Below are 11336 nucleotides of genomic sequence, written 5' to 3' on the forward strand. Positions count from 1 at the left end.
ATGAGAAAGAAAATACCCATTACGTAACATCATAACATAAGCGGTGAAATTACTGTTGAGCAGCAAGAGTGTCACCATAAAAACAATTCCACAGAAAGTCCATCATTCTGGACTCATGGCATAAAAGCCAACCTCACCCTAACCAGCTGACTAACTATAATGTGAGTCAAGGCTCTTGGCCATCAGTAATACATCAACCAACAACTCAGCTAGTTCAGCAAAAACAAACACACTGGAATATAAGCCATCAAAATAAAAAGTGGAATTGGAAAATCAGAGAGCATCGACTCAATCGGTTAGTGGTCGTAAATTGAGTAAATTTAGCCTAAAATCAACTACCAATAGTCTGGGATCCAAGGGCCAAAAATGTGCAAAATAACACTTTTGATGTGACACCCCTGCTGTAAAATTTTTGGCACTTGAATCATGTTTACGGGGATGTAGAACACCAGAAAAGTGACTTTGGCAAGTTAGATCGGATTGCGGAACTTCTCCAGGGACGATTTTTTTACTTCAGCCGGCAAATCCCAATATCGAAAAAACTAGTGGTTGGGGAAATGCAAATCCCTGTATCTCTTGAACCCTGCATCTCACAGTAACAAACTCCCACTCATTCTTTTTGGTAGAATGTCAGCTTTCAAATGATGTATAACAACATTTGATTGGATGAACTCTGGGGTCAGGCGAGGTCAAAAGGTCACAGAAAGTAGGTCATGCTGAAAATCTTGGCCTTACATTAAACAAATTGTAATTTTGCTGCTATGAGAATTGTATAATGAAAACCCTTGGCAAAATTGTCCTATACATGCCTCTGATGTTTTTTGAAAAAGGAAGGTTAGGATTAAATAGCATTTTGCCACTCTATTTAGTGCTATTTCTTAAGCTATTTGTGGAAAAAAACGACAACCGAAAACCCAAAATCTTGGTTTTGGATACCATAAGATTTTTTCACAGTAATTGATAATGTGGCCTAAAACTTTGTACAGCACAATATCCAAACATATGAATGCATTGATTAAACAATGTTACAGTCATTGTCTATTCCATACAGCATGAGCCCCAACTTCGGGGGGGGGGGGCAGGTAAGTGTCCGGCAATTACTGTGTTGTAACTGTGATACAGTTGTGGCAGAAGTGTGATTGCTTTTCGCATCCATGTATTCCCTGCAAATTTGTGAGATAGTCATGGACTCCTGACTGTAGGGAATAGACACTAACTCTTATACTAACCACTGAATGGATTTTATAAAGTATGGGCTATCGTAGCTGGAAATTCTGTATGTCATACATGTACTTGCAAAGTCTGATTCATTCTCAGCCATGAAAAAGTACTATGTTATGGAGTACGACACATGGTAAACTGAGAATGAAAAGTTTATTCATCGCCATCACTGTCTTCACCCATTAACCGTCCACACTTATCTTGGTCCCCATTGCAGGTGCATGCTATGATGCATAACACACCCGCTTTTTCACATGGGCAGTTCCTCAGACAGCTCGGCATTTTTTTGCATTTGCAGAAAGACAATTTCGCAATGGCAAGTTTTGATGACTTTTTCTTTATGATTGGAAGCAACCTGTCATATTCCACATACCAACCATATTTATCAGGTGGAGGGACTGGGTTGGCAAGTGTGGCCTGTTTGTACAGGCTGATCTGGCAAAGAGACCTTAGAACGTGACAGTGAAACGCGTCTTCAGTTGGAGGCAGACATCGCAGATCCCTTTTGCTAGAAGCAAATAAATGAGCACGGAGTTTATCTAAGGACGTATCGTCTGCTCTGCCATAAAGATCACAAAAAAGCTGCGAGCTTCACTGGTCAACTCATCATTCTGGCCTGAATCAGTGGGGACAAAACTCGAAAATGCTGGCGTTTTGCCTACATGTTGTAGTGCAACTGTTTCTGCCCTCCTTTTGCCCCGTCTGAATGGATAGCTGACTGAATCGCAGCCTGACAAGACATAACAAGTAAGCAAGGTGTCAGTTAACTGCAAAGGGTCCTTATCCACAGCTTCACCCAGTGACTTCACCAAGTCATGAACCGGGAGGAAGAGGTCATTTTTTTTCCACCCATAGCTGTTTGATATTCATTAGCCTGGGAAAATGGTACAATGATAGCAGTATAATGTCCATGTCAGTCGCCTGAATGATCACAACACTTTCATCTGGACAGTTCGCTATATGTGCAAAAATTCTAGTGTCTGCCTCCTCATGGGAAGGACGGTGCAGCTCACGAATGGCAGTTGCTCCATTCTTTGTGACACGTGTCGCATCTGGTGAAATTCCTTGTATCAGACTGAAGCCATCAGGCGAAGAGGCAATTGACCAACATGATGAGAGATATGACAGTATATTCGCCTTGTTACATGGGTTTGACAGGAATTCTTTCCATGCAGGAATGGCCAGAGTGTCTGCCGGAACATACTCGGGTGAGCTCACATCCATTTCCCATCTGTGGCATTCGTCCCCCTTTAGACTCTGCAGGCCAAAGTCATACCTATCACCAATGAAGTGTACCTCCTGACAGTTTACAGGTTTCATACTCATGATTTTACTCTTGTACCTCTCTTGAAGTTACCCGAATGTACTCGCACCTAGAGTCTGAAAACGTTGGATGAATGCCATCGCATCAATAAGATAAACTAACTGTGATGCACAACCGATGGGCAATTCCTTCAAAGGCACCCATGAATCAGAAACCTTATCCTATAGTGTCACTATAAAGTCTGATTTGGTTCCTTTTCGCATGGTATATTCATCCCTGTCTGGTTCAAACAGAGATGGCGGGTATTCCAGCCATTCATAACTGAACGCATCAATCCTTGCTTCATCATTTAGATCCTGTGTGAAACAAAGGGCCCTTGTAACTCCACTTTCCTCAGATAGTACTTGTTTGACCTTGTCTTGCTTCTTCTTTCCTTTTTTTCTGCTGTGTTGCAAATGGTGTTATCTTGGGCACACTGATTTTGTCAGGATTGGTAAAACTGGCAAGTTTTATTGACTCTACCCCACGTTGCTTTGCTTCTAACAGTCCCGGTGAGGTAAGTGTTTCTCCTGTAGAAATATTGATCAGCTCGTCAGTCCCAACAGCATCTGAAAATGGGTTTCTCATTTTTTCTGTTACCGTCAACTTGATTTTCATCATTTTGTCTATGTCATCTTTGGTCATTTTGTCATGATGGTCTGACTGTGGGCAGTCCATGTGGACCATTTCTTTGACATGCTCTGATACAGAAGTCGTAGCCTGGTGTTGGCGCAGTGGTTAGGGCAGCGGCTTGGGATCCAAAAGGTCCTGAGTTCAAGCCCCGTTGGGCCACTGAATTAATACACCAGGGGGTTGACTCAGCCTGTCATCCTTCCGAGGTCGGCGAAATGAGTACCAGTATACTGGGCCGGTGTATACCCCAGTTAAAATAGGTGTACCATATCCCTGTGTCGTAAGAGGCGACCAGGGTTGCGTCAGGAAGGGCATCCGGCATAAAACATGTGCCAAATCACTATGCAGATCATACGGATGATCCGCTGTGGCGACCCCTAACGGGAGCAGCCAAAAGAAGAAGAAGACTCTGATACAGAAGTCAAAAATGGCAATGTTTTGATGTACTTCTCATGGGTCGCCTCATCCTGAGTTATTCCTTTGAACAGACTTGTCTTGCCCTCTTTATTGAATGTTTGTTCCAATGCTAAATCAGTCCAAACTCCATTGAAACCTCCCTCTGTTACATGGACACTAAAGTTCCCTGCCTCACATGCCTGGTGCACTTCTGGCGCTGACTGAGGGAGGTTGTTCATCTCATTCAAATAAATTGGCAGGCAAGACATGTATTTACTGTGACCTGAGGATACAGTGTATGGCAACACGTTTTGGGCCTCTTGCAAATGCTGCTTCCACAAGCCAACCCTCTCGGCATGGACGTATCGCTTGATTATGAGAACCATTTCGTTGTGCATGTTCCAACATCTAGCTGTCATGCCCAGTGTGCGCTCAAAACCCTCCAAAGGTTTTCTCGTGTTGCCAGATGTCTCAAGACCTCATCCACAAATTCCAAAACTTTCTGCTTGTCTTTCATATCAAACGCATTTCTCAGATTTTCCAGCGATGACGACACTACAGAAATGGCTTCAAAATCATTTTCTTTGGCCACCCATCTCTCAAAGGACTCGCACTTAAGCATGACCATTGCTTCACAGACCCATGAATGGTACCTTACCATCTTGTAATAGTCCTTTCCTCCTATTACTTTGTTAGCTGTGCCTCTCCCGCAGGTGCCACTTGAAACCAGTAGGTCTTCGATGCCACTCTCCTTCATGAAAAAGCCGATGGAGCCCAGGAAGTTTTGTGCAATGTGGAAACCTCCCAAGCGTACTATGACATTCTTGTATTTCTCCGGTTCTTTTACTACCAAGCCCTTTATTATATCATAGATTGCTTGGTCACAAGTGATGACCGTTTTTGGCTGCCCAAGCTTAAGGCTCACTGACATGAAGTCATCCAATGAGGTTTTGACAACATCAGGACTTGTGGGAGTTTTGGGATACAGTGGGCCATAACCAATTGTTGTTTTTGGCACTTCTTGCCCAGCACTAAGTTCGAAGAAACTGTTCCAAGTTGGAGAAGAAATAGACACGCTATCTTCTACAATGGTCATCATTTGGGTTGGAAACGTCCGTAAAAGAAACCAAACGATGTTTTCATCAGCCAGAGTGCCACTTTCTTTGTCGTCACCCTGACAGATTTCAATACCATGCAATGATCTGGCTTGTTTTCTGTCCTTCAATGCAAGATTACTGTCCACAGGTACAAAGTTTTCTGGCACATTGATAGTTAATTGCCTTGTATTTTTGACTAGAACCATTCCAGCCTGCTCAAGGTCAGGTCTTTCTCGGTACTGGTAAATGATATTGGTAGTGGCATCAAGGCTGCCACCATCCTCTGTGTCAGAATGGAAATTTAAGTTGTCTAGTGCATACTGTGTAAAATGCCCAGGAATAACGTTAGTTGGGATGAATATTCCTTCCCTCTCTTCTCTCTCAGAAATATCATTTGACACTGTTGTGAGGTATCGTTGGGTGGTGGCATAACTAATGCCATTTCCAAATCTGTTCATCATTGTTATTAGGTTTTTGCTCCGTGCTTGTTTAAGAATATGAAGACCAACCCCAATGTGTTTTGGGAGTGGCTGGTTGCTTAGGTATTCCATAACATGCTGCGCTAAGTTCAGAACTTTCTCATTTTCGTCTTCAGGAATCTGAACCTTTCCCCCTTCATCTGTAGTTTCATTACAGTTTGTAATCAACCATGCCAAATGATTATACAAATCTACAGGAACTTGATTAGATGCCTCTTTGTAAGAAATCTCAATTGCAGTTCCCTGAACTTGAGGCACCCTTTTTGCAGCCTGTTTTATTTCCATCTGCAAGTGCTTTGCCAGAGGATATGAACTACCTGATACATTTGTAATAAAATTGTCACCATCATAATCATCATCTGGCAAAAGTTGGCATTCGTCAACTTCAGCCTTGAGCCCCACAACCTCATCACAAAGTTCCTTGGTGGTCAAAGAAGAGGAACAAATTAGAGTTCCATTGTTCAAAGTAATGAGCTGAATGTCGGCGCCAAAATGATCCAAAAATCGTTTTGTCAACCTATCAGTTCTATAAGGCCGCTGTGCAGTATTACCATGCTGCTTTGACATTTCATCATACCATTTTGAAAGGTGGCGAACGTAATAGATATTCGGCGTCGGCGAAATAGGTGTCGGCCAAAAGTGGTGAATAAAAGATGGCGATGGTGTCAATCATAAGTCCTGATGTAACCTCAGACAGAAGTGTTTGAAACACCTGGTCATGCAAACTTGGGTCTTGACTTATATTTTCAGTTTTGCTACGTTCACTCATAAACTTGTTCATACACCTCACATGATAGCGGAAATCAATTGCAATTAAGTCAAGGCACTGGTCACCAAAACCATCAATTTTGAATAGAATATCCTTGTTATCAAGTTCCTTTGCCTTTTTATGAATAGATTTCTGTCTCTCTATTGTACTAACTAGTATCAATGTTATATCCCCTTTTGAATCACGTTCCTTTTCACACAGAAAACACAGTTTTTAAAGTCTTTTTGAAATCCATGGAACTTGTTCTGTCTCCTTTACTGGCTCCCTCTGAAGTTTCCCCACAACCTTGCTCATCCTTTGCCCATTTAGCAGAAATTACATCATCAAGCGACCAATTGTGTGTATACCCCACTGCGACATTTTACATGGCACAGAGGATTTTTTGACAAGAAATCATCTGAGTCCTGAAGGTCACCCCACAGTCTTTGATGCACCTCGTCTTTCCTGATTTCGACAGCATTCTTACATGTTTGCAGACCTCCTTCAAATTCCCTGCTTTCCTTCTTGAAAGTCCCTGTAATGTCCATCTTGTTTACCCAGTATTCCCCGTCCCATCCCTCTCCCTTCCACAGATCTCCTAATGTCTCTGTTCCCCACCGTTTTGTCCTTCCCACTCCTTCCCCTCCTGTCTCATGCCCCCCTTGATGTGCGTTGTGTGTTAGCTCTCATACGAGCCTCGACAAGGTATACAAAAGCAAACAAAAAAAACCTCTTTTGGTTAGCTTGTACAGAGACCCCTTGTCATCACATACTGTTTGGCAGACCAAACATTTTGAAAAGTCATTTTCGATCAGAAAAGTCCTTTTTCCTTTACTTACACCCCTATAACATGCTGCATTCTTTAATATGAGGGCCGTACCTGTGTGAAAAAGGCGAAAACATCATTAGGGTATGGTAGATATAGGGGGAAGCATGAATCATACTAACATATTAATTTTACACGAATATAATTAATTACGAAAATACAGAATTTTGTGGATTTCTGAAAAAAATGACCCCCCAAATACACTCAAAATAAAGAGGCAAAATGTTTCTCAGTCCTAACCTTCCTTTCTCAAAAACATCAGGGGGATGTAAAGAACACAGTAATATCAAGGATTGCTTTATCATAACACTATAAGGCAGCAAAATTACAATTTGTTTAATGCAAGGCCTAGATTTTCAGCATGACCTACTTTCTGTGACCTTTTGACCTCCCCTGACCCCAGAGGTCATCCAATCAAATTTTGTTATCTATAATTTGAAAGCTGACATTCTACCAAAAAGAATGAGTGGTAGTTTGTTACTGTGAGATGCAGGGTTCAAGACATACAGGGATTTGCATTTCCCCTCCCCCTAGTTTTTTTGATATTGGGATTTGCCGGCTGAAGTAAAAAAATCATCCCTGGAGAAGTAGCGCAATCCGATCCAACTTGCCAAAGTCATTTTTCTGGTGTCCTACACCCCCACAAACATGATTCAAGTGCCAAAAATTTTACAGCAGGGGTGTCACCTCAAAGTTGGATTTATGGGCCTTGGATCCCAGACTACAAAGCATGGTACATCAACAACAGATTGAAGAAACCATTCCTAAACAGATCATTCCAATACCATTTCCAGAAAGTGAAACAAATTTTTAGAATCAATACCTGTCAAAACTGATTCCTGAACCTTTTTTTCAGCTTGTTAGTACAGTTAGACGTGGAACAGTAAACCATTTTGCGGCATCATTTGGTGAAATCGGATAAAAAAAATCATCACGCACTCACTTATCCACACCTGTAATTGACTGAACATGGCTGCGTCTCGCGTGACCATGCACCAGCTGGTGGTGCAGTAGAAATGGATGTATGATACGCTGAGTGGTCACGTGATGCGGAAGAGTTGTTGTTTTTTTGCTTGGTGACAGTTTCTTTTTACGCATTGTTCGCGACCTGATTTGGCATGGTTAAAGTGCATACGAAACACCTTTGCTCCCCCTTTCAGTTAAACTCTTAACAGAAGTTTGTGCATGTTGTTAGATATCAAAAATTGTGTAGAAAAAGTAGTCCCCAAGTTTGGAACGAAACTCATTTTTTTGGGCACATTTTGTGGCATATTGTGTAGATGTAGAATCCGACAAATCTATCAGTGATTAGGAAGTGCTATGTGGCGTGATTGAAGGGTCACCAGGCACAGTATACACACGTGAAGAAATTGCCTCCTTGCAGAGTCAAGACGAGTCCTTGTCCAAAATACTTTACTCTCTGTGGCATCATACGAAACTGAATCAAACTGTGAGGAAACAGCAGTTCAAAGAGGTACAAAAACTGATTGGTCAGTTGGACAGATTTCAACTTGACATAGTACTGTGCAGGGCTATTCAGGATCCAAGGGATAGGGTGGAGTATGTACAAACATCTGGTGTTACCTGAAGTGTTGCGTAAAGCCGTGTTCCAGGGACCGTCGAACACTCAGATTCATGGGAAGAAGCTATTACTGACCATCCACGACAGCAGATGTTCATCAATGGACTCTGGAGTGCAAACAATGTTCGTTGGCCAAGGATGCTCTTTTACCATTTAATACCCCCACTGGTATGCAAAGATTTCAATGCACCGTTAGAGGTAATCACTATGAATTTTACCATTCTTGAGCAGATAGCGGATGGGTATGAAAATGTACTTGAGCTGACTGATATGTTCACGAAGTTTTGTGTGGCCATCCCAACCCCGACGAGTCAGCCATGATCGTGGTCATGGCTTTGGTAAAAAAAACAGGATTTTGTGTTTCAGCTGTCCTGGGCATTTGCACTGAAACCAAGGTAGATGTTTTGAGGCCACTATCATATGCGACTTGTGCCGATGTTTTAGAATTGAAAAAAGCAGGACATCACCTTACCACCCCCATGGCAACGAGATTTGCAAGAGCTGGAATAGGACCATGCACAACATGTTGGGGTAACTCCCTCAGGAAAAGAAGCACTGGAGAGACTATTTACCTGAACTTACTTTGGCTTACAACAGCCAGGTACACAAATCAACTGGGTCTCCTCCGTTTACTTGATGATGGGCAGGGATGCCAGGCTACCCATGGATATTGTCTGGAATTCAGCCAGGACTCCAATACAGTAGAGACCAGTGGATACACAGTAGGGACCCAATAAGTGGATCGGTGAGCACCATGAGCATCTTAAAATTGTGTGTGACATTACCACGTTGCGATCTCATGAGGCTGGAGTGACGAGGATGAGACTGTATGATCGTGTGAAATAAGGCCCCTTGAATAGGCTAAGTGATCATGTCCTGTTGAGGAATCACAAGTAGTGGGGACGTGACAAAATGCAGGACCGATAGGAGCCTGACCCTTAGATTGTTAGATTGTGGTTTCCGAGACAAACCCTGAACTCCCTGTGTTTGGGATTAGGTGTGAACGCGAGATAGGAGTGGAGAAGAAGACCGTACATATCGGAATCAGTTAAAACCATGTACTTTCCCGATGAATGCCCCTTCAAGGAAAACAACAGTTTCGAAAGGAGGTTTCCAAAGAGATAAACTCCCCATCAGAGAGGCGAACTGTTAGATGTAATGTGCCAACGAATCCATCTCCACATTCCAGTGAATCAGCTCGTCCAGCGAGATGTGATTCAGCGATGGTAGTCACCCTGACCAACCCTCCAGTGGAAATGCAAGAACAAGTGATTGATCATGAAATGTCCTTTGACGAGCATGTCATATTACATGGAGACGATGAGACCATACCCCTGTGGCGATACACTCATGTAAACATAGAAGTATTGCTTCAACAACTTAACTTAGGTATTACTACTGACATGTCCATTGCCAAGGATGACAGGGAACAACCCAAAGGACTGTGTGATATTGACAGCTCATGGATTTCCTTATTTGGGTCATTTGGGGAGAAAGACGGCATCAGTCGGGAAGAGTGTGGGAGTAAATGAAATTCCATAGCATATCCTGTAGAGTGTAGATGGTGGTCTGGACTCTGTGGTGGAGAATGTGTGCTTTGGCCTTGAGAGTTATTCCCCTTATTCTGGTTTGTTTGTGTGGTTGGGGATATCACCTTTAATTATCTCCTGTATTACTGTAAAATCCTTCGTTTTGGGACATTTTCATTTATTTCCCATTCATTAGGGATTAAGAAGCGATTTCTGATAGTCTACAGATGCAATTTGATGATACTCTGAGTGGTCACCTGATGCGGAAGAGTTGTTTTTCGCTTGGTGACAGTTGCTTTCTTTCTACAAGCAGTTTGTGCTCTGATTTTGCATGGTTAAAGTGCTGATCAAAATTCTTTTGCTTTCTCTTTTCCTACTGTCTGTTGCCTATGGTATATTTATTGGGACACCTGTGAGCAAGGGTTGTGGTGGTGGAGGGGTGATTCCCCCCTCTACCTTTTGCTAGGATGGGCAGAAAGTGCCTTATTATGCGAATGCCTGATAAAGTCTGATGACATTGCTGAACTTAAAGTAAGCGACTTCTAAAATGCACCATATCATTTGACTGCCATCATTTTGTCCTCGTAAGTCTTTAGGAGCCTGTAGGTGGAAGACCTCACACTCTTCAAAAGGATTTGCCGATTCCAATTTGTCCTGTATTTAGTGAATTTTCATTGCGATAAGACACTGCACGCATCCTGGCACAGAATGACACTACCTGACAAGCCCACAGCTGACATAGAGCTTATGTACAATGTGCTGGGATAGCGATAGGGACAGTACACTACTGTGCCACCAATTGATATGATTGATAATTCTCGGTATTGAGATTAATTAAGATAGTCTTACCATACGTGGGCACGATAACTTTTTTGGGACCTTTTGGTGTGCAACAGCTGACTTCTGCACTTCCGTTTTGATCACGAGGGTCATGATCTAGGTGCAATTCCTGTACCGTGTGCTTTTTAGTTCGATTTGAGGCCTTGGTTTCTTCTTCAATTCGCAACTTGCTGTTTATCTCCAGATATTATTCAAATAATAGAAAGAAAGAAAAAAAAAAGCCAGAAAGGGGATATTTGTAGCTATTTGCTTCAATGCGGATTTATTTATTTATATATTTTTGTGCATCCTTTCAGTGAGTCATTGACCACAGCGAACTCCCTGGCCAGGTGCTATGGAGTTAATTACTCCCATAAAAAGCACCGTACGTATGAATCGATTCATAATTTGTCTTTTCAAGATAAGGCCTGTGAGTCTTTTACAAAAAAGACTCACTTACATGAAGTGGACGCTTACATGAAGACTTTGTTACAAGGTGCCAAATTTGTAAATTCTGCATATCTGAGTTTGCTGTTGAAAGAGAACGATTCTAAATTTCCCGAGTTTGATGCTCGGTCCGTGCATTTTAATTTCTTAGTGTACTTTCAACCTTTCTCGATGATTTTAAGTTTTTTTGCCCTCAAAGAAATTGTACCCTTCTCCCGCTCTGGCCGGCATCCCTGTATATTTCCATGTGCCCAGA

The 11336-nt window shown here is 42.3% G+C and overlaps 1 pseudogene; it reads right to left on the reverse strand.

The window, feature by feature from the left end:
- Nucleotides 1–861: 861 nt before the first annotated feature.
- On the reverse strand, nt 862–3092 carry LOC147019914 (uncharacterized; annotated as a pseudogene).
- Between the last annotated feature and the right edge of the window lie 8244 nt (nt 3093–11336).

The sequence above is a fragment of the Eptatretus burgeri genome, chromosome 9, assembly GCF_056783735.1.
Source record: "Eptatretus burgeri isolate ZD-2024b chromosome 9, Ebu_testis_v1, whole genome shotgun sequence".
Lineage (NCBI taxonomy): Eukaryota > Metazoa > Chordata > Myxini > Myxiniformes > Myxinidae > Eptatretus > Eptatretus burgeri.